Source organism: Zea mays, chromosome 5 (assembly GCF_902167145.1).
Source record: "Zea mays cultivar B73 chromosome 5, Zm-B73-REFERENCE-NAM-5.0, whole genome shotgun sequence".
Classification (NCBI taxonomy): domain Eukaryota; kingdom Viridiplantae; phylum Streptophyta; class Magnoliopsida; order Poales; family Poaceae; genus Zea; species Zea mays.
The window spans coordinates 68,832,075-68,854,305 of record NC_050100.1 but is presented as its reverse complement, the minus strand read 5'-3'; the positions used below and the strand labels follow the sequence as shown (position 1 = coordinate 68,854,305).

General features: G+C 42.8%; 1 pseudogene; it reads right to left on the bottom strand.

Annotated features, from left to right (window-relative positions):
• The window catches only part of LOC103628262 (ruBisCO large subunit-binding protein subunit beta, chloroplastic-like), a 56,245-nt pseudogene extending 34,582 nt beyond the window's left edge, over positions 1-21,663 (bottom strand).
• Between the last annotated feature and the right edge of the window lie 568 nt (positions 21,664-22,231).

Genomic DNA, 22,231 nt, shown 5'->3' with positions numbered 1-22,231 from the left:
ATTCTAGGAAGTCTCACTCTGGCCCAAATCATGCTTTTATGTATAAGAGTGAGACATCTAGTGCTAGGCAACCAACCCGTGCTAAGTTGCCTAAGAAAACTCCTATTGCATCAAATGAGCATGACATTTCATTTAAAACTTTTGGTGCATCTTATGTGTTAACGAACAAATCCGGCAAAATAGTTGCCAAATATGTTGGGGGCAAACACAAGGGGTCAAAGACTTGTGTTTGGGTACCCAAAGTTCTTGTGTCTAATGCCAAAGGACCCAAAACCATTTGGGTACCTAAAGTCAAGAACTAAATTTGTTTTGTAGGTTTATGCATCCGGGGGCTCAAGTTGGATACTCGACAGCGGGTGCACAAACCACATGACAGGGGAGAAAAGGATGTTCTCCTCATATGAGAAAAACCAAGATCCCCAAAGAGCGATCACATTCGGGGATGGGAATCAAGGTTTGGTCAAAGGTTTGGGTAAAATTGCTATATCTCCAGACCATTCTATTTCCAATGTTTTTCTTGTTGATTCCTTAGATTACAACTTGCTCTCTGTTTCCCAATTATGTCAAATGGGCTACAACTGTCTATTCACTGATATAGGTGTCACTGTCTTTAGAAGAAGTGATGATTCAATAGCATTTAAGGGAGTGTTAGAGGGTCAGCTATACTTGGTAGATTTTGATAGAGCTGAACTCGACACTTGCTTAATTGCTAAGACTAACATGGGTTGGCTCTGGCACCGCCGACTAGCCCATGTTGGGATGAAGAATCTTCATAAACTTCTAAAGGGAGAACACATTTTGGGACTAACAAATGTTCATTTTGAGAAAGACAGGATTTGTAGCGCATGCCAAGCAGGAAAGCAAGTTGGCACTCATCATCCGCATAAGAACATAATGACGACCGACAGGCCACTGGAGCTCCTACACATGGATCTATTCGGCCCGATCGCTTACATAAGCATCGGCGGGAGTAAGTAATGTCTAGTTATTGTGGATGATTATTCTCGCTTCACTTGGGTATTCTTTTTACAGGAAAAATCTCAAACCCAAGAGACCTTAAAGGGATTCTTGAGACGGGCTCAAAATGAGTTCGGCTTAAGGATCAAGAAAATAAGAAGCGACAACGGGACGGAGTTCAAGAATTCTCAAATTGAAGGCTTCCTTGAGGAGGAGGGCATCAAGCATGAGTTCTCTTCTCCCTACACGCCTCAACAAAATGGTGTAGTGGAGAGGAAGAATAGAACTCTATTGGACATGGCAAGGACCATGCTTGATGAGTACAAGACTTCAGATCGGTTTTGGGCCGAGGCGGTCAACACTGCTTGCTACGCCATCAACCGGTTGTATCTACACCGAATCCTCAAGAAGACATCATATGAACTCCTAACCGGTAAAAAGCCCAACATTTCATATTTTAGAGTCTTTGGTAGCAAATGCTTTATTCTTGTTAAAAGAGGTAGAAAATCTAAATTTGCTCCTAAGACTGTAGAAGGCTTTTTACTTGGTTATGACTCAAACACAAGGGCATATAGGGTCTTTAACAAGTCCACTGGACTAGTTGAAGTCTCATGTGACGTTGTGTTTGATGAGACTAATGGCTCTCAAGTAGAGCAAGTTGATCTTGATGAGATAGGAATTGAAGAGGCTTCGTACATCGCGCTAAGGAACATGTCCATTGGGGATGTGTGTCCTAAGGAATCCGAAGAGCCTCCAAAAGCACAAGATCAACCGTCCTCCTCCATGCAAGCATCTCCACCAACTCAAAATGAGGATAAGGCTCAAATTGATGAAGGACAAGTTCAGAAAGATGAGCCACCTCAACATGATGGCAACGATCAAGGGGGAGATGCAAATGATCAAGAAAAGGAGGATGAGCAAGAGCATAGGCCGCCACACCCAAGAGTCCACCAAGCAATCCAACGAGATCACCCCGTCGACACCATCCTCGGCGACATTCATAAGGGGGTAACTACTAGATCTCGTGTTGCACATTTTTGTGAACATTACTCTTTTGTTTCCTCTATTGAGCCACACAGGGTAGAGGAAGCTCTCCAAGATTCAGATTGGGTGGTGGCGATGCAAGAGGAGCTCAACAACTTCACTAGAAATGAGGTATGGCATTTAGTTCCACGTCCTAACCAAAATGTTGTAGGAACCAAATGGGTCTTCCGCAACAAGCAAGATGAGCATGGTGTGGTGACAAGGAACAAAGCCCGACTTGTGGCCAAGGGATACTCCCAAGTCGAAGGTTTGGATTTCGGTGAAACCTATGCACCCGTAGCTAGGCTTGAGTCAATTCGCATATTATTGGCCTATGCTACTTACCATGGCTTTAAGCTTTATCAAATGGACGTGAAAAGTGCCTTCCTCAATGGACCAATCAAGGAAGAGGTCTATGTTGAGCAACCTCCCGGCTTTGAAGACAGTGAGTATCCTAACCATGTCTATAAGCTCTCTAAGGCGCTTTATGGGCTCAAGCAAGCCCCAAGAGCATGGTATGAATGCCTTAGAGATTTCCTTATTGCTAATGGCTTCAAAGTTGGTAAAGCCGATCCTACACTCTTTACTAAAACTCTTGAAAATGACTTGTTTATATGCCAAATTTATGTTGATGATATTATATTTGGGTCTACTAACGAGTCTACTTGTGAAGAGTTTAGTAGGATTATGACACAGAAATTCGAGATGTCTATGATGGGGGAGTTGAAATATTTCTTAGGATTCCAAATAAAGCAACTCCAAGAGGGCACCTTCATTAGCCAAACGAAGTACACTCAAGACATTCTAACCAAGTTTGGGATGAAGGATGCTAAACCCATCAAGACACCCATAGGAACTAATGGGCATCTCGACCTCGACACGGGAGGTAAGTCCGTGGATCAAAAGGTATACCAGTCGATGATAGGTTCTTTACTCTATTTATGTGCATCTCGACCAGATATTATGCTTTCCGTATGCATGTGTGCAAGATTCCAAGCCGACCCTAAGGAAGCTCACCTTACGGCCGTAAAACGAATCTTGAGATATTTGGCTTACACTCCTAAGTTTGGGCTTTGGTATCCTAGGGGATCCACATTTGATTTGATTGGTTATTCGGATGCCGATTGGGCGGGGTGTAAAATCAATAGGAAGAGCACATCGGGGACTTGCCAGTTCTTGGGAAGATCCTTGGTGTCTTGGGCTTCAAAGAAGCAAAATTCGGTTGCTCTTTCCACCGCCGAAGCCGAGTACATTGCCGCAGGCCATTGTTGCGCGCAATTGCTTTGGATGAGGCAAACCCTGCGGGACTACGGTTACAAATTAACCAAAGTCCCTTTGCTATGTGATAATGAGAGTGCAATCAAAATGGCCGACAATCCCGTCGAGCATAGCCGCACTAAGCACATAGCCATTCGGTATCATTTTCTTAGGGATCACCAACTAAAGGGAGATATCGAAATTTCATACATCAACACTAAAGATCAATTAGCCGATATCTTTACCAAGCCTCTTGATGAACAATCTTTTAACAAACTTAGGCATGAGCTCAATATTCTTGATTCTAGGAACTTCTTTTGTTAAATTGCACACATTGCTCTTTTATATACCTTTGATCATATCTCTTTTATATGCTATGACTAATGTGTTTTCAAGTCTATTTCAAACCAAGTCATAGGTATATTGAAAGGGAATTGGAGTCTTCGGCGAAGACAAAGGCTTCCACTCCGTAACTCATACTTCGCCATCACTCCAAGCAACTCTCTATTCTTTGGGGAGAAATGAGCATCAAAGAAAAGGACCGGACTTCGCCTTTGGTATAATCTTAACTCATTTATTTATGACCAAAGGGGAAGATAGCACTTCGAGGGCTCTAATGATTCCGTTTTTGGCGATTCATGCCAAAAAGGGGGAGAAATGAGCCCAAAGCAAAAGGACCGCACCACCACCACCAATTTCAAAAACTTAGTGTTGAATATTTTTCAATTGGTATCTTATTGTGTTCAAAAGGGGGAGAAAGTAGTATTTCAAAAATGGTATATCAAAACTCTCTTAAACACTAAGAGGTGGATCTCTTCTAGGGGGAGCTTTTGTTTAGTCAAAGGAGAAGCATTTGAAACAGGGGAGAAAATTTCAAATCTTAAAAATGCTTTGCAAAATCTTATTCTTGACTATTTGCAAAAGAACTTTGAAAAGGATTTCCAAAAGAATTTGCAAAAACAAAACATGTGGTGCAAGCGTGGTCCAAAATGTTATTTAAGAAAGAAACAATCCATGCATATCTTGTAAGTATTAATATTGGCTCAAATTCCAAGCAACCTTTGCACTTACATTATGCAAACTAGTTCAATTATGCACTTCTATATTTGCTTTGGTTTGTGTTGGCATCAATCACCAAAAAGGGGGAGATTGAAAGGGAATTAGGCTTACACCTAGTCCCTAATTAATTTTGGTGGTTGAATTGCCCAACACAAATTTATTGGACTAACTAGTTTGGCCAAGTGTATAGATTGTACAGGTGTAAAAGGTTCACACTCAGCCAATAAAAAGATCAAGAGTTGGATTCAACAAAAGAGCAAAGGGCCAACCGAAGGCACCTCTGGTCTGGCGCACCGGACTGTCCGGTGTGCCACCGGACAGTGTCCGGTGCACCACCGGACATGTCCGGTGCACCAGAGGACTCCAACGCAAACTCGCCACCTTCGGGAATTTCCAGAGGCGACTCCACTATAATTCACCGGACTGTCCGGTGTACACCGGACAGTGTCCGGTGTGCCAAGGGAGGTCAGCCTCAGGAACTCGCCAGCTTCGGGAATCTCCAACGGCTAGTCCGCTATAATTCACCGGACTGTCCGGTGTGCACCGGACTGTCCGGTGCAACTCCGGAGCAACGGCTAACTCGCGCCAACGGCTACCTGCAGCGCATTTAATGCGCGCTCTGCGCGCGCAGAAGGCAGGCGCGCCCATACTGGCACACCGGACAGCAAACAGTACCTATCCGGTGTGCACCGGACACCCAGGCGGGCCCACAAGTCAGAAGCTCTAACGGTCAGAATCCAACGGCAGTGATGACGTGGCAGGGGGCACCGGACTGTCCGGTGTGCACCGGACTGTCCGGTGCGCCATCGAGCAGACAGCCTCCACCAACGGTCAAGTTGGTGGTTGGGGCTATAAATACCCCAACCACCCCACCATTCATTGCATCCAAGTTTTCCACTTCCCAACTACTACAAGAGCTCTAGCATTCAATTCTAGACACACCAAATAGATCAAATCCTCTCCAAATTCCACACAACGCCATAGTGACTAGAGAGAGTGATTTGCTTGTGTTCTTTCGAGCTCTTGCGCTTGGATTGCTTTCTTCCTTCTTGATTCTTTCATTGCGATCAAACTCACTTGTAATTGAGGCAAGAGACACCAATCTTGTGGTGGTCCTTGTAGGAACTTTGTGTTCCAAGTGATTGAGAAGAGAAAGCTCACTCGATCCGTGGGATCGTTTGAGAGAGGGAAGGGTTGAAAGAGACCCGGCCTTTGTGTCCTCCTCAACGGGGAGTAGGTTTGCAAGAACCGAACCTCGGTAAAACAAATCCGCGTGTCACACTCTTCATTTGCTTGCGATTTGTTTTCCACCCTCTCTCGCGGACTCGTTTTCTTTATTACTAACGCTAACCCGGCTTGTAGTTGTGTTTATATTTGTAAATTCCAGTTTCGCCCTATTCACCCCCCCTCTAGGCGACTATCACTTTGCACACATAGCTCATTTATGTACCGTTGATCATATCTCTTTCATGTGCTATGACTAATGTGTTTTTCAAGTATATTTCATACTAAGTCATAGATTGAAAGGGAAATGAAGTTTTTGGCGAAGACAAGGCTTCCACTCCACTCCATCGTATTATTTACCCTTCGTCGTCACTCCGCATCGCTCTCCACTTTGGTATAATCCTTCAGTCATATATTGTTTGCCAAAGGGAGAGAGAATTTAAAAAGGGCTCCAAAGACTCCGTTTTGGCGATTAATGCCAAAGGGGGAGAGAGTAGTAGCCCAAAGCAAAAGGACCGCACCACCATGTCAATTTCAAAAAAATTAGAAACAAGTTTAAGTTTTTAAATGTTTTTCAATTGGTATCTTTGAAATTAGTATTCCTCTAAGAAATTCTATCTCATTTGATATCTATATTATAAGGAGGAGTTTTTCAAAATTGGTATCTAAAATATTTGATCTTCTTTCAATTTGTAAAAACTCTCTTGAACACTAAGAGGAGAATTTCATTAAGGGGGAGTTTTGTTTAGTCAAAGGAAAAGCATTTGAAACAGGGGGAGAAAATTTCAAATTTTAAAATGCTTCTCGATATCTTATTTATATACCTTTGACTATTTGCAAAAAGACTTTGAAAAGAATTTCCAAAAAACATTTGCAAAAACAAAACAAGTGGTGCAAGCGTGGTCCAAAATGTTAAATAAGAAGAAAGCAATCCATGCATATCTTATGAAAATAAAATTGGTTTAATTCCAAGTAACCTTTGCACTTACCTTATGCAAACTAGTTCAATTCTGCACTTATATATTTGCTTTGGTTTGTGTTGGCATCAATCACCAAAAAGGGGGAGATTGAAAGGGAAATAGGGTCAAACCTTTTCCCAAATGATTTTGGTGGTTGAATTGCCCAACACAAGCAATTGGACTAACTAGTTTGCTCTAGATTATAAGTTCTACAGGTGCCAAAGGTTCAACACAAACCAATAAAAAGTCCAAGATAGGGTTCAAAAAGAAAGGAGCAAAACCAACCGAAGGCTGCCCTAGTCTGGCGCACCGGACAGTGTCCGGTGCACCAGGGTGGATCAACTCCAACTCGCTACCTTCGGGTTTTTGGAGAGCCACTCCGCTATAATTCACCGGACTGTCCGGTGTGCCACCGGACTGTCTGGTGTGCCAGTGGAGCAACGGCTTCCAAGCGCAACGGTCGACTTCAACGGTCGGCTGACAGGTGAACAGTGCACGGACAGAGCACGCAGAGTCAGAGCAGCGCCAGAAGGCGCACCGAACGGTGAACAGTACCTATTCGGTGCACCACCGGACTGTCCGGTGGTCCCACCTGTCAGAGCTCCAACGGTCGAACCCTAACGGTTGGGTGACGTGGCTGGCGCACCAGACAGTGTCCGGTGGCGCACCGGACTGTCCGGTGCGCCCATCGACAGACAGCCTCTCCAACGGCCACTTTGGTGGTTGGGGCTATAAATACCCCCCCCCCAAGCACCACACTTCAAGGCATCCAAGTTTTTTAGACTTCACATTCTATACAAGAGCTAGTGCAATCAATACAAGACACAAATCAAATAGAATCAAAGCCTCTCCAAGTCCCATTTCCACTCCAAGCAAATAGTGACTAGAGAGAGAGTTTTTGCTCGTGTTCTTTGAGCTCTTGTTCTTGGATCGCTTTTCTTCTTCCCCATTTCTTGTTCTCAACACCTTTGTAATCAAAGCAAGAGACACCAAGTTGTGGTGGTCCTTGTGTGGTCTAAGTGACCCATTTGATTGAGGAGAAAAGCTCACTCGGTCTAGGTGATCGTTTGAGAGAGGGAAAGGGTTGAAAGAGACCCGGTCTTTGTGACCACCTCAACGGGGAGTAGGTTTGCAAGAACCGAACCTCGGTAAAACAAATCACCGTGTCACACTCTTCATTTGCTTGTGATTTGTTTTCTCCCTCTCTTTCGGACACGCTTTTATTTCTAACACTAACCTGGCTTGTAGATTGTGTTTAAAGTTTATAAACTTCAGATTTGCCTATTCACCCCCCTCTAGGCGACTTTCAGTGACTCCATTGTACTTTGCACATCTTTATCACCTTTTTCCTCGTGACACAAGTCAGTATATCAAGAATCTTGATAGGATACTCAGCATAAGTCAGATCATCTTGAACACTAAGGTCCTCCATTGGCAGATGCTCTTCAGGTACCCTGAGGCACTTCTTCAGTTGTGACACATGAAAGACATCATGTACATCCGATAGATTATCAGGTAGCTCGAGTTGATAGGCCATCTCTCTAACTCGCCTAAAAACTCTGAATGGTCCAATAACGCGAGGGGACAATTTGCCCTTGACTTTAAATCTCCTCATTCCATGAAGTGGTGACATCTTGAGGTACGCATGATCGCCTTCCTCAAACTCCAGTGGTCTTCTTCTATTATCAGCGTAGCTCTTTAGCCTGGTCTGAGCTACCCTCAAGTTCTCCCTGATTATACAGACTTGTTCTTCTGCCTCTTGAATAAGTTTAGGTCCAAAGAACTGTCTTCCTCCAATCTGGTCCTAAAATAGAGGAGTCATGCACTTCCTGTCATATAGAGTCTCGAACGGTGACATCTTCAGACTGGCCTGGTAACTATTATTATATGAGAACTCAGCATAAGGTAGACTCTTGTCCCAACTACTACCATGTTGAAGGGCACAAGCTCTCAACATATCCTCCAACACTTGATTAGTCCTTTCAGTCTGTCAATCAGTCTAAGGTTGGTAGGCCGAACTAAAATTCAACTTCGTATCCATATTCTCATGAAAACTTTTCCAAAATCTGGAGGTAAACTGTGATCCTCTATCTGAAACGATCTTCTTCGGTACACCGTGTAGAGAGACAATCCGAGCCATATATCACTCTACCAATCGAGATCCCTTATAAGTAGTCTTGACCAGAATGAAATGAGCCACTTTGGTCAATCTATCCATAATAACCCATATAGAATCATATCCTTTCAATGTGCGAGGCAATCCAGTAATGAAATCCATACCAATCTCTTCCCACTTCCATTCGGGTATCTTTAATGGGTATAATAGTTCAGCTTGTCTTTGGTGTTCGGCCTTAACTCTTTGACACACCTCGCACATTGCCACATGTGTAGCCACATCTCTCTTCAATCCATACCACCAGTATTTCAGCTTCAAATCTTGATACATCTTGGTACTCCCAGGATGAATAGAATAATCTGAGTCATGGGCTTCCTTTAGTATAGTCTCTCGAAGGTTATCAATTTCATGAACACATATCCCGTCCTTGAACCATACGGTGCCTTGCTCATCCTCCGTGAATTCTGGACCTCTACCTTCAGTAATAAGATCCTTGATCTCTTGTATCCTAGCATCGACAGTCTATCCTTTGCGGATTTCTTGCTCCAAGGTAGGTTCCACATCAATAGTAACTCCTTCAATGTGAGCAACTATCCCCAGGTTAAGTCTCATGAAATCCTCAACAATCTCATCGGGTAGCTGGGCAATAATAGCTGAATGGACATGCTCCTTTCGACTCAAGGCATATGCAACCAAATTCGCCTTGCCCGGGTGATAGTGAATTTCCAAATCGTAATCCTTAATAAGCTCCAACCATCTGCGTTTCCTAAGATTGAGATCCTTCTGAGTGAATATGTACTACAAACTCTTATGATCCGTGTACACTTGGCACTTAGTTCCCATGATATAATGTCTCCAAATTTTAAGCGCATGCACAACGCCTGCTAGTTCTAAATCATGAGTGGGTAGTTCAACTCATATTTCCGCAACTGACGAGACGCATAGGCGATCACATGTCCTTCTTGCATGACCACACATCCCAAGCCTTGGCCACATGCATCACAATAAATGTCAAATCCCTTCTGCAGATCTAGCATAACCAACACTGGTGGTGACATCAATCTCTTCTTCAATTGATCAAAGCTGTCTTGGCACTTCTCATCCCACTTGAACTCTCTTCCCTTCTCCAGAAGCGAGGTCATAGGCTTAGCAATCTTAGAAAATCCTTCAATAAATCTCCAATAATATCCTGCAAGTCCCAAGAAACTCCGAATCTCCGTAACTGTAGTGGGTACTCTCCACTCCATTATCTCCTTGACCTTAGCAGGATCCACTGATATCCCTCCATTAGAAATGATATGTCCAAGAAATGGCACCTCACCAATCCAAAACTCGCATTTGCCATACTTGGCGTAGAGTTGATTATCCCTTAGCTTTTGTAGCACCAATCTCAGGTGTTCCTCATGATCACTTTCACTCTTAGAATAGATAAGAATATCGTCGATAAATACTACGACGAATCTGTCCAAATACTCCATGAACACCTTATTCATCAAATTAATAAAATAAGCTGGTGCATTTGTTAATCCAGACGACATAACAATGAACTCATATAATCCATATCGGGTTGAGAAATCTGTCTTGGGAAAATCCGATGGCCTAATCTTCATTTGATGGTAACCCGATCGGAGATCAATCTTCGAGAATACCCTAGCATCTCTCATCCGATCAAATAAACCCTCAATGCGGGGTAACGAGTACTTGTTCTTCACGGTAACATCATTAAGGGACCTATAATCCACACACATCTGCTGTGATCCGTCCTTCTTTTGTACAAATAGAACAGTTGCTCCCCAAGGTGAAGAACTCGGTCAGATGTACCCAGCCTCTTGCAACTCTATCAACTGCTCCTTAAGATCTTTTAACTCTTCTACAGACATCTCGTATGGCCGTTTGGAAGTAAGAGTAGTCCCAGGTAAGAGATCTATGACAAACTCAACTTCCCTATCTGGTGGCATCCCTCGTAACTCCTTTGGAAAGACATCCGGAAAATCCTTAACCACACGAATGTTGTCACCAACAAACTTCCCATCTACTAAGAATGTCGCTAGTCCGGTGGCGGTAGTTACTGCAGTTCCAACTTCAAATCTTTCTCCTTTGGAACTGATGAGTTCAATGGTTCCTTTAGCACAGTGTATAAACTACCTTTGCCTTTCTTAACCATGACATACCAAGGATCACGTCTATAGTGCTCTCTTCTAACACTATAGGGGTAGCCCATCTGGGTTAGAAACATAGGGTACGAAAGAAAGGCTTGTAGACAAGGCATGTAATTACGAAGCATGTTACTTTGGGGAATTTATTAGCTAAGTGTGTCACCTACTAAAGCTAATACATTACCTTATGGTGGTACATGTTAAGATGCCCGTCTATACTATTCCAATCAATCAAAGAAGCAAATCAGGCATTGATCATCAGAACAATCAACCAACATTTTTAAATATAGAAAATAGTTATAATTTTGTCTTAGGCCTCCTATCTCTTAAAAAGATCATAAGTGTAGGATTCCAAGGTGTGAAATCCATCATGTCTTGGAGTAGAAAAGATAAGAATGATCAGAGTAGAACAGTAGAAGGTGAGACATAATCAAGATAAGTATAGAGACAATCAGAGTAAGGTAAGTATAGAAGGAATCAGAATAAGGTAAGTAGATAAGGGTTTTTTCCATTCTATCTAGGTTTCGTCCTACAGTCAACATTTCCTCTGATACCACTTCTGTCACACCCGGTTTTAAGGGACAAAGTCAGGTGCATCTCATACATGCGCCAAAGAAGACAACATATATAACAACATAGTGTATAGAGATAAGTGTCACAATATAATCAGAGTACTTATTACATAGCGGAAGTCTTACAAAATAAAAGATAAATATAACAGGATCTAAAATCCATCCTTGGCGCCAGAAAGCTAACTGGGAGACACCACCTAGATCAAGTCGAAAGCCTCAGTGTTAGGCGGCTCCTCTTCGACCACCTGTTCTTCTCCTATGGGGAGTGGGGGTGTGAGACAGTAAGAGTGAGCTCGCATACGATCATAGATCAACAAGTTGTGGGGAATAATGTGCATGAACTCACCAAAGGTGAGAGTTCATGTGAAGTGTAAGGCTGATCAATAAAAAAAAGGCTGAAGCTGAGCATTGCTTTTATAAGTTGGTCAAAATTTTAATAGCAATTACTAAGTGTAAGTAAATACCAAACCTTAGTAATAATAAGTAAAAATAATAATAAAATAATATGAAAGCTCTCTTGTAGGTTTTGGTGTTTGGATGACAACCCAATTAAAGGACTAAAAAGTGTGCTAAATGTTGAACAGGTGCTTAATGCAAAGCTAACAGGGTTCAACACAAGTGAACAATAATGTGATGGTCCAAAGACAGGATAATGGACATCACAAGTAAGATGGACATTGCTTAAGTGAGACTCGATGTGCGTAACTCAGAGACAACCGATCAAGCCAAGGATGGAGGCAAGAAGAGCTTCGAGGTACCGAGTGCACGGGAGAAGGTCAAGAAGACCAGGAACCCAAAGCCAGGGGTGAAGAAGAAGACTTGCAAAGTCAAGGTTGATCGAGTTAAGAAGAGTTATGGTGCATCAAGGATCACTACATAAGGACATGACTTACAACCAATGAGGTAACATCTACAATAATGTGGTGTAAGTCATAAAGCTCAAGATCAAGCTCTAGAAGTGAACAAGGTATGTTTCTAGACTCAGTGAATTGTTTTGTTCACTAACATGGTTATCTAGGTGCTAGAAACAGTGCCAAGAAAAGAAGAAAAGAGTCGGAGAAGATATGGCTTTGTATAGCCAAAACCAGCACCAGCCTGGCGCACCGGACAGTGTCCGGTGGCGCACCGGACAGTGTCCGGTGCCCCAGGCTGGCTCGGCGTCAACTAGGCGCTCTCGGGAAAAGAGGAAGGCGACGTGGCTAAAATTCACCGAACTGTCCGGTGGTGCACCGGACTGTCCGGTGAGCCAACGACGCCCACGCCAACGGTCGGCAGCGCAATCAGCGGGCGACGCGTACCTGAGCCAACGGTTAGTTGGAGCACCGGACTGTCCGGTGTGCACCGGACATTGTCCGGTGAGCCAAGAGGACTGTTGCTCCAACGGTTAGCTGAGCCCGATATGGAAGGAGATCACGCACCGGACAAGCTACAGGAGTTGTCCGGTGGTGCACCGGACTGTCCGGTGCACCACCCGACAGAAGGCAAGGATTGCCTTCTAAAAGGAATTCCAACGGCTCCTAGGCCCCTTGGGTCTATAAAAGGAACCCCTAGGCGCCTCCAACAGTGACACAAGTGCAGCCAACAATTGTATACATCATTTGGATCAATTCTCTCTCTCTCCCTCTCGTGTATATCTCTCTAGTTTGTGTAGAGGCAAAGCTATAAGCCTTTAGAGAGTGAAGAAGTGCTGCTGAGAGCTAAAGCAAAGTCTTGAGCGCATTGTTACTCTGTCGGAGTGCTGTCAAGAAGACTGTAAGAAGCCACGGCGTTGTTGTAACCAATATCAACATAGTGGAAGGCTCTATCTTTCATACTGACAGATCTGAGCAAATGGAGGAAGGAGTTGAAATAGACTCCAAGCCCAGGTGTGGCTAACTCCAACGAGGACTAGGCAAGCATTTCAGGCTTGGCCGAACCTCAGGATAAATCCCTGCGTCTGTGTGCTATGCTCTGTGTTGTGTGCTGATTCTCTGTCTTTCTTACTCTTTATATCTGCACTTCAATACTTATTTGTGGTACAAGTTATATTTGAAGTGCAGGGCATTTTAAGACAGGATCTTCTATTCCGCTGCAACCTACTCGAAGGGTTTTTCATTCCACTGCGATCTAGCCTTCGACTAGAGTAAGAATTTAAGTTTTAAAATGATAAATATTATTCGCCTATTCACCCCCCTCTAGGCGACATCCAGATCATGTTCCCGGGCAAAGGGAACTTTCAATTGGTATCAGAGCTAGGCCTCTCCAGTGTGGGCTTAGCCGTCCGGAGATGACGATGTTGTCACAAGAGGTAACTCTAGAACTTCTTCTAGGCGATGGTTCTAATTATAAATCTTGGTATGTATCTATTTATAATGCTTTCATGCATATTGATCCTGATTTGAGACAGATCTTTAGTAGAAGTATTTTTCCCTCTGATATTAGTAAAAATCCTTCTAATGCTGAACTAAGATGTCTATCTCTCAATCACCATGCTTGCAACATCTTAGTTGACTCTCTTTCTAGATGTGCTTATTTTTCCATCATGAGTAGTGATAGTGATCTATTTGTTGATGCTCATGATCTATGGACTAGAATTAAAATAAGATATCTTGAGTCCAATTTTACTACTTCTACTCCCTATGTTGCTTGTGGTACTAACCTTTCAAAGGGAGAAGAAAAACAATTGCAACCAAACGATGAATCCACCTCACTGATAGATGTGTCTCCCACTAGTTATAAATGTCTTATTGCTAACAATGATAGTGGAGACGGAAGCGATAATGAGGAGGAATATGAGGATGATAGCGAGGATGAGTCTTCATCACCACAAGGTACTTTTCCTGTATTGCTTCCACTGATAATAATGACAGGGAAAATGAGACCGACGATGTGGAAGAAGAGGAGATACGCCAGTTCTACACCCATCTCAACAAAGAAGACAAAGTGCTCTTGGTTAAGCTATTGAGGAGGAACAAGGAACAAGGCGAGACGCTTCTCAGGCTAGAGGAAACTCTCATCAAAACCAACGAAAGCCTGGAGAAGATGACCAAAGAACATGAGGAGCTAAAGTGCTCTCATGATAATTTGGTCCAATGGTATGGATCTGTTTTATTTGAGCAAAGAAATAATCATGATGTATTATCTGATGTTGCTCAACTTAAAACTGAGAATTCTATGCTTAGAAGTCAAGTAGAAATGATGAACTTAGAAAAGCTTGCTCTAGGTGAAAAGTATGATATGTTGTCATACTCTCATAGTAAATTAGTTGATGACCATATCATGCTCGATATTGCTCATGAGGTATTAATTACTAGTTTAAACTCATGTGAACCTCATTCTTGCACAAGTGATCAATTAGTTAAAGTATTATCATGTGCTGACCTCTACTGCCCCAAGAAAGGCCAGTCTTTGATTGAGAAACAAGCTGTAGGGTCAAAAAGAAAATTGCTTGAGAACAAGAAACAAAGACAATTGAGGAGAAGACGCCATGCTCGACTTCCTCAAGATATTTACAAACATGTGGTGAATAAGCTTGAGGAAGGAGGAACCGCAGCAAGGGTCAAACTCCGCAAGAAAGAAGCTCCTAAGGCAACAAGTGGAGCAATCAACATGAACAAAGAAAAAGGTAAAGATTCAATTAGTCATGTTGTTTGCACTGATCATCTCTCTATGTTATCCAAGAGCAAAAAGAGAATAGGAAAAAGAAGGTGCTTCAAGTGCAATGAGTCAGGCCACCTCATTGCATCTTGTCCACACAAAGACAAGGATGAAGGGATAAGGAGATGTTTTGGATGCAATGACAAGGACCATATGATCACTTCATGTCCGTTCATGATAAATCAAACATGTGCACCCTCCAGGCTGACCCTCACTGAGAGAAAAGAGAAACAGCAAGCGTCATGTCAGGTTGAGCGACGTTTTAGCTACATGTGGGGTGAGCATGGTCATCTACCTAAGGTATGTAATAAGGGTAAGGTTCCTAAGCAAGTAAATTTATCTCAATATTATTCGGTTAGGAGACCCAAATCATACACTTGTGCTAGATCAGTAACGAGATCACCTAGAACTAGCACAACTGCTATTTGGGTACCAAAGGGTCTTCTAGATGAACGTTATGGACCCATCATGAGATGGGTACCAAACTGTGCCAATTAGACCATGCAGGTGCCTCGAGATGGACTTGAGACCTTGGGAGAGCTTAAGATGGTTAATTCAAACTCTATGCTTAAGCTGTCAATTTTATTGTCTATTTATTGACCCAAGGTTGAATTATTGTGCAATACTAATCTCATGTTCATCTCGAGTTAAATAAAGTGTAGCGGTCCTCAATCATTATTGGTGAATCAAGCAAAGGACCTTGATGAGAATCTGCAACTCGTTCTCCAAAGGACGGTACCCGTGTATCTTAAGTGCATTATTTATAATCAGTGTTGCTTTTAAGTTGAATTGTCGTGCTATGCCTATCCTTGGAGTAGTTATGCTTTTGAGATTGCTTGTGTTGAATACCCTTCAATTAATGATACATGATTTCCAAAGATCATAATCATGCTTGCTCAATCGTGACTGTGTGCTTTATAGGTTATATCTCCTGAATCATTCAATGGATAGCTTTTCAATTGATATATCAACCATGATTAACTCTCTTGGTGTATGTGGATAAACATGTATCTTTTTGTAAGTCATGTTATGTGATGTTTAATGATTAACCTATGTGCAAGCATGAGAAGTTTTGTTTAGTCCATGTTTACATGATTACTTTGTCTTGGTACTCTGTGTATACCAAAACAAGAAATCCATGTTATGTCTCTAATGCACCTTCTCGAGCTATGAGGTGCATGAGCAAAAGGAGCCCTAAATTGGTGACAACAGGTGCTCTCACTCCACACTACCTAAAAGAATGAATCTCATGTCATTCAGGTAAAAGGCAAAGGTATGAAGAATGGAACTATGCGATTTCATTGAATATCTTGAAGTTTCGTTGATTGTGATCATAGTTATGTTCTTGCCTTTCAACTGGTATTATCTTGGCTGAGGTGCCTTGTGCTTTAAAATGTTGTTTCCTTTGGTGTACCTAAGAAAATACCTCTTAATCATGGTGTGCTTAGACATTGTGCTTTATATGCATGATCTTGTCGTTTTTCAATTGGTATATGTGTTGCAATGATCGTCATGTGTGAAGTTTGCCTACGTTGCTTTTAAAATGTTATATATCTTGAGGCATGCATTGTTTCCACTAGTCATAAGTTGAATTATGTCATCTATTCAATTGGTATCTTTTTGTGATGCAATTGATATATTATGCCTAGACCAAGGAATGTTGTGATCCCCTCTAGTTCTAAGGACACTAGAATGTGCAAGGTGCGAGTCATTCAAATACTTGATGCACAACTTTAGGGGGAGCAAACATAACTTGTGTCTTTTGAGACTAACAATTTCTTAAGTGATCCTATATAGTCTCAAGGTGGAAAAGGGAAGATGAGCAAGAAATGGAGCAATTAGGACTTGGGTACCTCCACAAGTCGAGTAATTGGTATCTAAAGTTGTGAGTAATTGCATATTTAAAGATTGCTCGTGCTCTATAATAGTTGATGATCCTAGATGCTTATCTTTAAATATCATGGAGCTATGACAGTGATGATCTTTCAATTAGTAGCCTTGGTAGTATGCTTCAATTGGTATCTTTTGGTAATCACTAGAGTAGAAGCTTCATCTTGTGCCACAATACTATAACTTGTTCTAAGCTTTGGTGTCTTAGCAACAAGAAAAGGTCAGGATAAAGGACCAGCCACAAGTGTGAAGGAGCTCCGTAGAGATAAAACTTTCAAGATGGAAATCTTAAATTGATGGAAAAAGGAACTCCGACTACCTAGATGGAAAGTACACCATAACATGGTAAAGGTACAAAAGGAGGTATTGACCTCTTGCGTATTTGTATATTAATTTTCCTCCAATGCTTATGTTGCATATGTTTAATGTGTAAGGGGGAGTAATGTTAGTGTGTTGCATTTTACCTGCTTAATACCCTGTTGTCCCTTAACATCATCGTACATTCTTGCTTGAATATGATTTTGGTGTTTGATGTCAAAGGGGGAGAATTTGTGCATTAAAGCTTACCTCGACCTAAGAGGAAAGCTTATCTTAAGTGTGAAGAGGGTGAAGATTAATGGTTTCCTTGAATTCCTTTGATCTTAAGGAAGAATGTGTTAGTTTTGTTGATAATACTTATCATATGCTTCTTGTTGTATTATATGGTGATAATGCATAATTAGTGCTTCCGTTGACATGAATCAATTGGTATCTATTGTGTTTGTCCTATAATAGATATTCATGTGCTTCTGGTGCTTTAAATTGGTATCTTAAATGTGAATAGTGGTAGGTTGATATTCCTATGGTATATCCATTTAAATGGTGTTTAACTCTGATTCTGTGCATTTGTGTGTTATACGTATCACGGTTTAATTGTTGACACAATGTATCCCACTGGTGATAAGGTATAGTTACGCTTCGAATTAGCCTAAGTATGTGCAATTTGGCATATAAGGCCAAAGATGAGATTTTAATGTAAGCACATATTTAGGGGGAGCATTCTATAAACTTAGAATTCAAAGCTTGTGCTTTAAATCTTATTCTTGTGTAAGCTTTAATTATGTTGCCATCAATCGCCAAAAAGGGGGAGATTGAAAGCTCTCTTGTAGGTTTTGGTGTTTGGATGACAACCCAATTAAAGGACTAAAAAGTGTGCTAAGTGTTGAACAGGTGCTTAATGCAAAGCTAACAGGGTTCAACACAAGTGAACAATAATGTGATGGTCCAAAGACCGGATAATGGACATCACAAGTAAGATGGACATTGCTTAAGTGAGACTCGATGTGCGTAACTCAGAGACAACCGATCAAGCCAAGGATGGAGGCAAGAAGAGCTTCGAGGTACCGAGTGCACGGGAGAAGGTCAAGAAGACTAGGAACCCAAAGCCAGGGGTGAAGAAGAAGACTTGCAAAGTCAAGGTTGATCGAGTTAAGAAGAGTTATGGTGCATCAAGGATCACTACATAAGGACATGACTTACAACCAATGAGGTAACATCTACAATAATGTGGTGTAAGTCATAAAGCTCAAGATCAAGCTCTAGAAGTGAACAAGGTATGTTTCTGGACTCAGTAAATTGTTTTGTTCACTAACATGGTTATCTGGGTGCTAGAAACAGTGCCAAGAAAAGAAGAAAAGAGTTGGAGAAGATATGGCTTTGTATAGCCAAAACCAGCACCAGCCTGGCACACCGGACTGTCCGGTGGCGCACCGGACAGTGTCCGGTGCCCCAGGCTGGCTCGGCGTCAACTAGGCGCTCTCGGGAAAAGAGGAAGGCGACGTGGCTAAAATTCACCGGAATGTACGGTGGTGCATCGGACTGTCCGGTGAGCCAACGACGCCCACGCCAACGGTCGGCAGCGCAATCAGCGGGCAACGCGTGGCCTGAGCCAACGGTTAGTTGGAGCACCGAACAGTGTCCGGTGAGCCAAGAGGACCGTTGCTCCAACGGTCAGCTGAGCCCGATATGGAAGGAGATCGCACACCGGACAAGCTACAGGAGTTGTCCGGTGGTGCACCGGACTGTCCGGTGCACCACCCGACAGAATGCAAGGATTGCCTTCTAAAAGGAATTCCAACAGCTCCTAGGCCCCTTGGGTCTATAAAAGGGACCCCTAGGCGCCTCCAACAGTGACACAAGTGCAGCCAACAATTGTATACATCATTTGGATCAATTCTCTCTCTCCCTCTCGTGTATATCTCTCTAGTTTGTGTAGAGGCAAAGCTATAAGCCTTTAGAGAGTGGAGAAGTGTTGCTTAGAGCTAGAGCAAAGTCTTGAGCGCATTGTTACTCTGCCGGAGTGATGTCAAGAAGACTGTAAGCAGCCACAGCGTTGTTGTAACCAATATCAACATAGTGGAAGGCTCTATCTGTCATACTGACAGATCTGAGCAAACGGAGAAAGAAGTTGAAATAGACTCCAAGCCCAGGTGTGGCTAACTCCAACGAGGACAAGGCAAGCATTTCAGGCTTGGCCGAACCTCGGGATAAATCCCTACGTCTGTGTGCTTATTCTCTTTCTTTCTTACCATTTATATCTGTGCTTCAATACTTATTTGTGGTACAAGTTATATTTGAAGTTCATGACATTCTAAGACATGATCTTCTATTCCGCTGCAACGTACTCGAAGGGTTTTTCATTCCACTGCGATCCAGCCTTCGAGTAGAGTAAGAATTTAAGTTTTAAAGTGATAATTATTATTCGCCTATTCACCCCCCCTCTAGGCGACATCCAGATCTTGTTCCCGGGCAAAGGGAACTTTCATAATCCCAATGCAATGAAATGACAAATTGAGTTTAAGTTCCATAACTTAATCATGTGAGTGTCCAAGCCGCTCATGACCGTGAGCACGGCTAGTATACCATTTTTACAATCTGCAGAGGTTGCACATCTTTACCCACAAGTCATGTTACCCATCTGCCAAGAGACGGCCAATCCCATACACCTCTACCGAGGAGGCGAGGCAGGGCAACACTACGAGGCCTTTACAAAGTTCCACCAGCTTTAGAAAACCCGCTACAGTTTATAGGAAGCTCCAGTGCAGGAATCCCTCGCCTGACCGCCATCACAGCAAAATCAACCCAAGGACCTCCCTACACTGACCACTCCCCTACTGCCCTTGCCCCTTTCGGGTAAGGTGGTCATCCACAAGCTTTCCTAGTTAATCAGCCAAGGGCGTCCCATTAAACCCTTGTGGTAGCACTATTTTCCCGGGTGGTTCTCCATGTTCCCATTAACATAATGATCTTATCATGAACAATAAATAATAAACATATAATAAAAAGTGTAATCATGAATAATAAATATCTCTATACCCAAAACCACATAAAGCAATAGCATGTACTACCCAAAAATTTAGTTGTAAAACCAGTGGTGAAACAAGGTATAAAGATAGTCAAATCTAGGGTAACCTATTGGGTCCCATCAAAATTAACCTATGTAGATCATTATGATTAATAAGAACATGACTGGGTAAAAAGGAAGTGATCAAGGGCACAACTTGCCTTCAATGAGCTCCTGCTCAGCTACTTCTATCTGCTGAACCTCAGGATCCACAGTGGCTTGCTCGTCTACTCGCATCAACACAATACATACATAGTATAGCAAAAATTAACAGGAATCATTAATTTTGGAGTTATGGATTTTAAGTTATGAATTTCCAAAGGTTTTATATGCTTGAAATAGGATTGAATGAGAAATTAATTTTCTTATTGTTTTTATGCCAAAATAGAGACACTAAATGATAGACAATAATATTACAAAGTTTTAGAGACTGGAATGGATCAATTTGGATTAAAAATAAATTTTCTATGTATTTTACAAGTTTCTAGAATTGTTTTTGTATTAAAAACTAATTTCTATAATTATTTCTCTATTTTTAATCCTTTCTAGACTGGGCCACATTTCCTGGAAAGCTCAGGGGCCCTGATGCAATTAATCCTAAGACTCAGACGAACGCCCCCAATGGACGGCGGGTTGGTTTCGTGATTCTGCGGGGGCTTTTCTGTAAAGCGCGTATGGCAAAGGGGTATGCGTGCGTGATAGCCGTACGATTAGAATTCAGCGCTCTGGATTAGATCTGGTCTTTAATGAATCGGTACGTGATCTGGTTCATCGGATCCGCGATCAAGGGTTGCGATCTATTATAAGCACGATCTGATCTCGCCCATACGTCAACAATCCAACGGCCAGGACAAGTCCAAGCCGAACTGGTATTCTATTCTTAATCCACGTTGTCCATCAAGATCTGACGGGGCATGCGCTCCCTCCTCACACGAACCCGACAACGACTAAGCACGGCGACGCGTAGGCCAGGGCGGCGAAACTCCGGCAACCCGCCCCGGCGTCACCCCGCACCAGCACACGCCCTGATTTATGCTACTTGATCACTGAACTAAGGCAAAATGGATATAAGGTGACTCACCAGAAACCAGGTGACGGAGACAGCTGCCCTCGCACCATGTAGATCCACCGTCCAGAAGTGCGACGACGAGCAATTACGGGCGCGACGGTGGCTGCCGATCTCCCAGGTTGACGCTACCATGTTTGCTCCCACGCGAGGAAGCTCCAGACACCCACCCTGGTACCGGAACACCCCCAAATCAGGGTATGGCGCGGCGGCAGCGTCCTTCTTAGAGCTCGACGATGGTGTGGCTACTGGTGCGCGCAAGGCGAAAAGAAAGGGGAGGACCGCGACCAGGGCCACCTTATAACGACCGGGGGAGATGAAAGGGTCCACGCAACATGCTCCGGGGTTCACAACGCACTCTGCCATGGCCAGACTCCATTGAGGCGAGTCTGCGGAGCGGTTGAAGCAACTGACATTGGGGCCGACTTGCCAGCGACACATCACAACAGCGCGCGCCGGAGGGACAGACAACTGGGCCCCACGCGATAGTGTGCGGTCTCGCGCGCGGAGATGGCTGACCCCAGGGGCCCGCATGGCAGAGGGTGTCAAGCGCGCGCGTGGTGAATTGGGAGTTGGGCTGTGCGGGGTTAGAGGGGAAATGGGCTGAATGGAGGTAGTCGGCCCAAGAAGCTTTTATTCTTTTTCTTTTACCTTTTCTTTCTATTTTCTTTTTATTTTCTTCATTTCTAAGTTTAGTTCAAATTCGAATTTAAATTCGAATTTGTGCCAAATTTATTTCTCTATGATTTTTGTGAAGTTAAAATACCAATTTTAGGAATATAATTATATATATTATTTATATCACCTTTCTCTCTTTCTTATTTTTAAAACCCTACTTTCAAATTTAGGGTTTAATTCCACTTCTAGTATTTATTATCTTTTTGTTTTTATCCTTATTATTTTATGTAATGCACAAACACATAAAACTCCAACA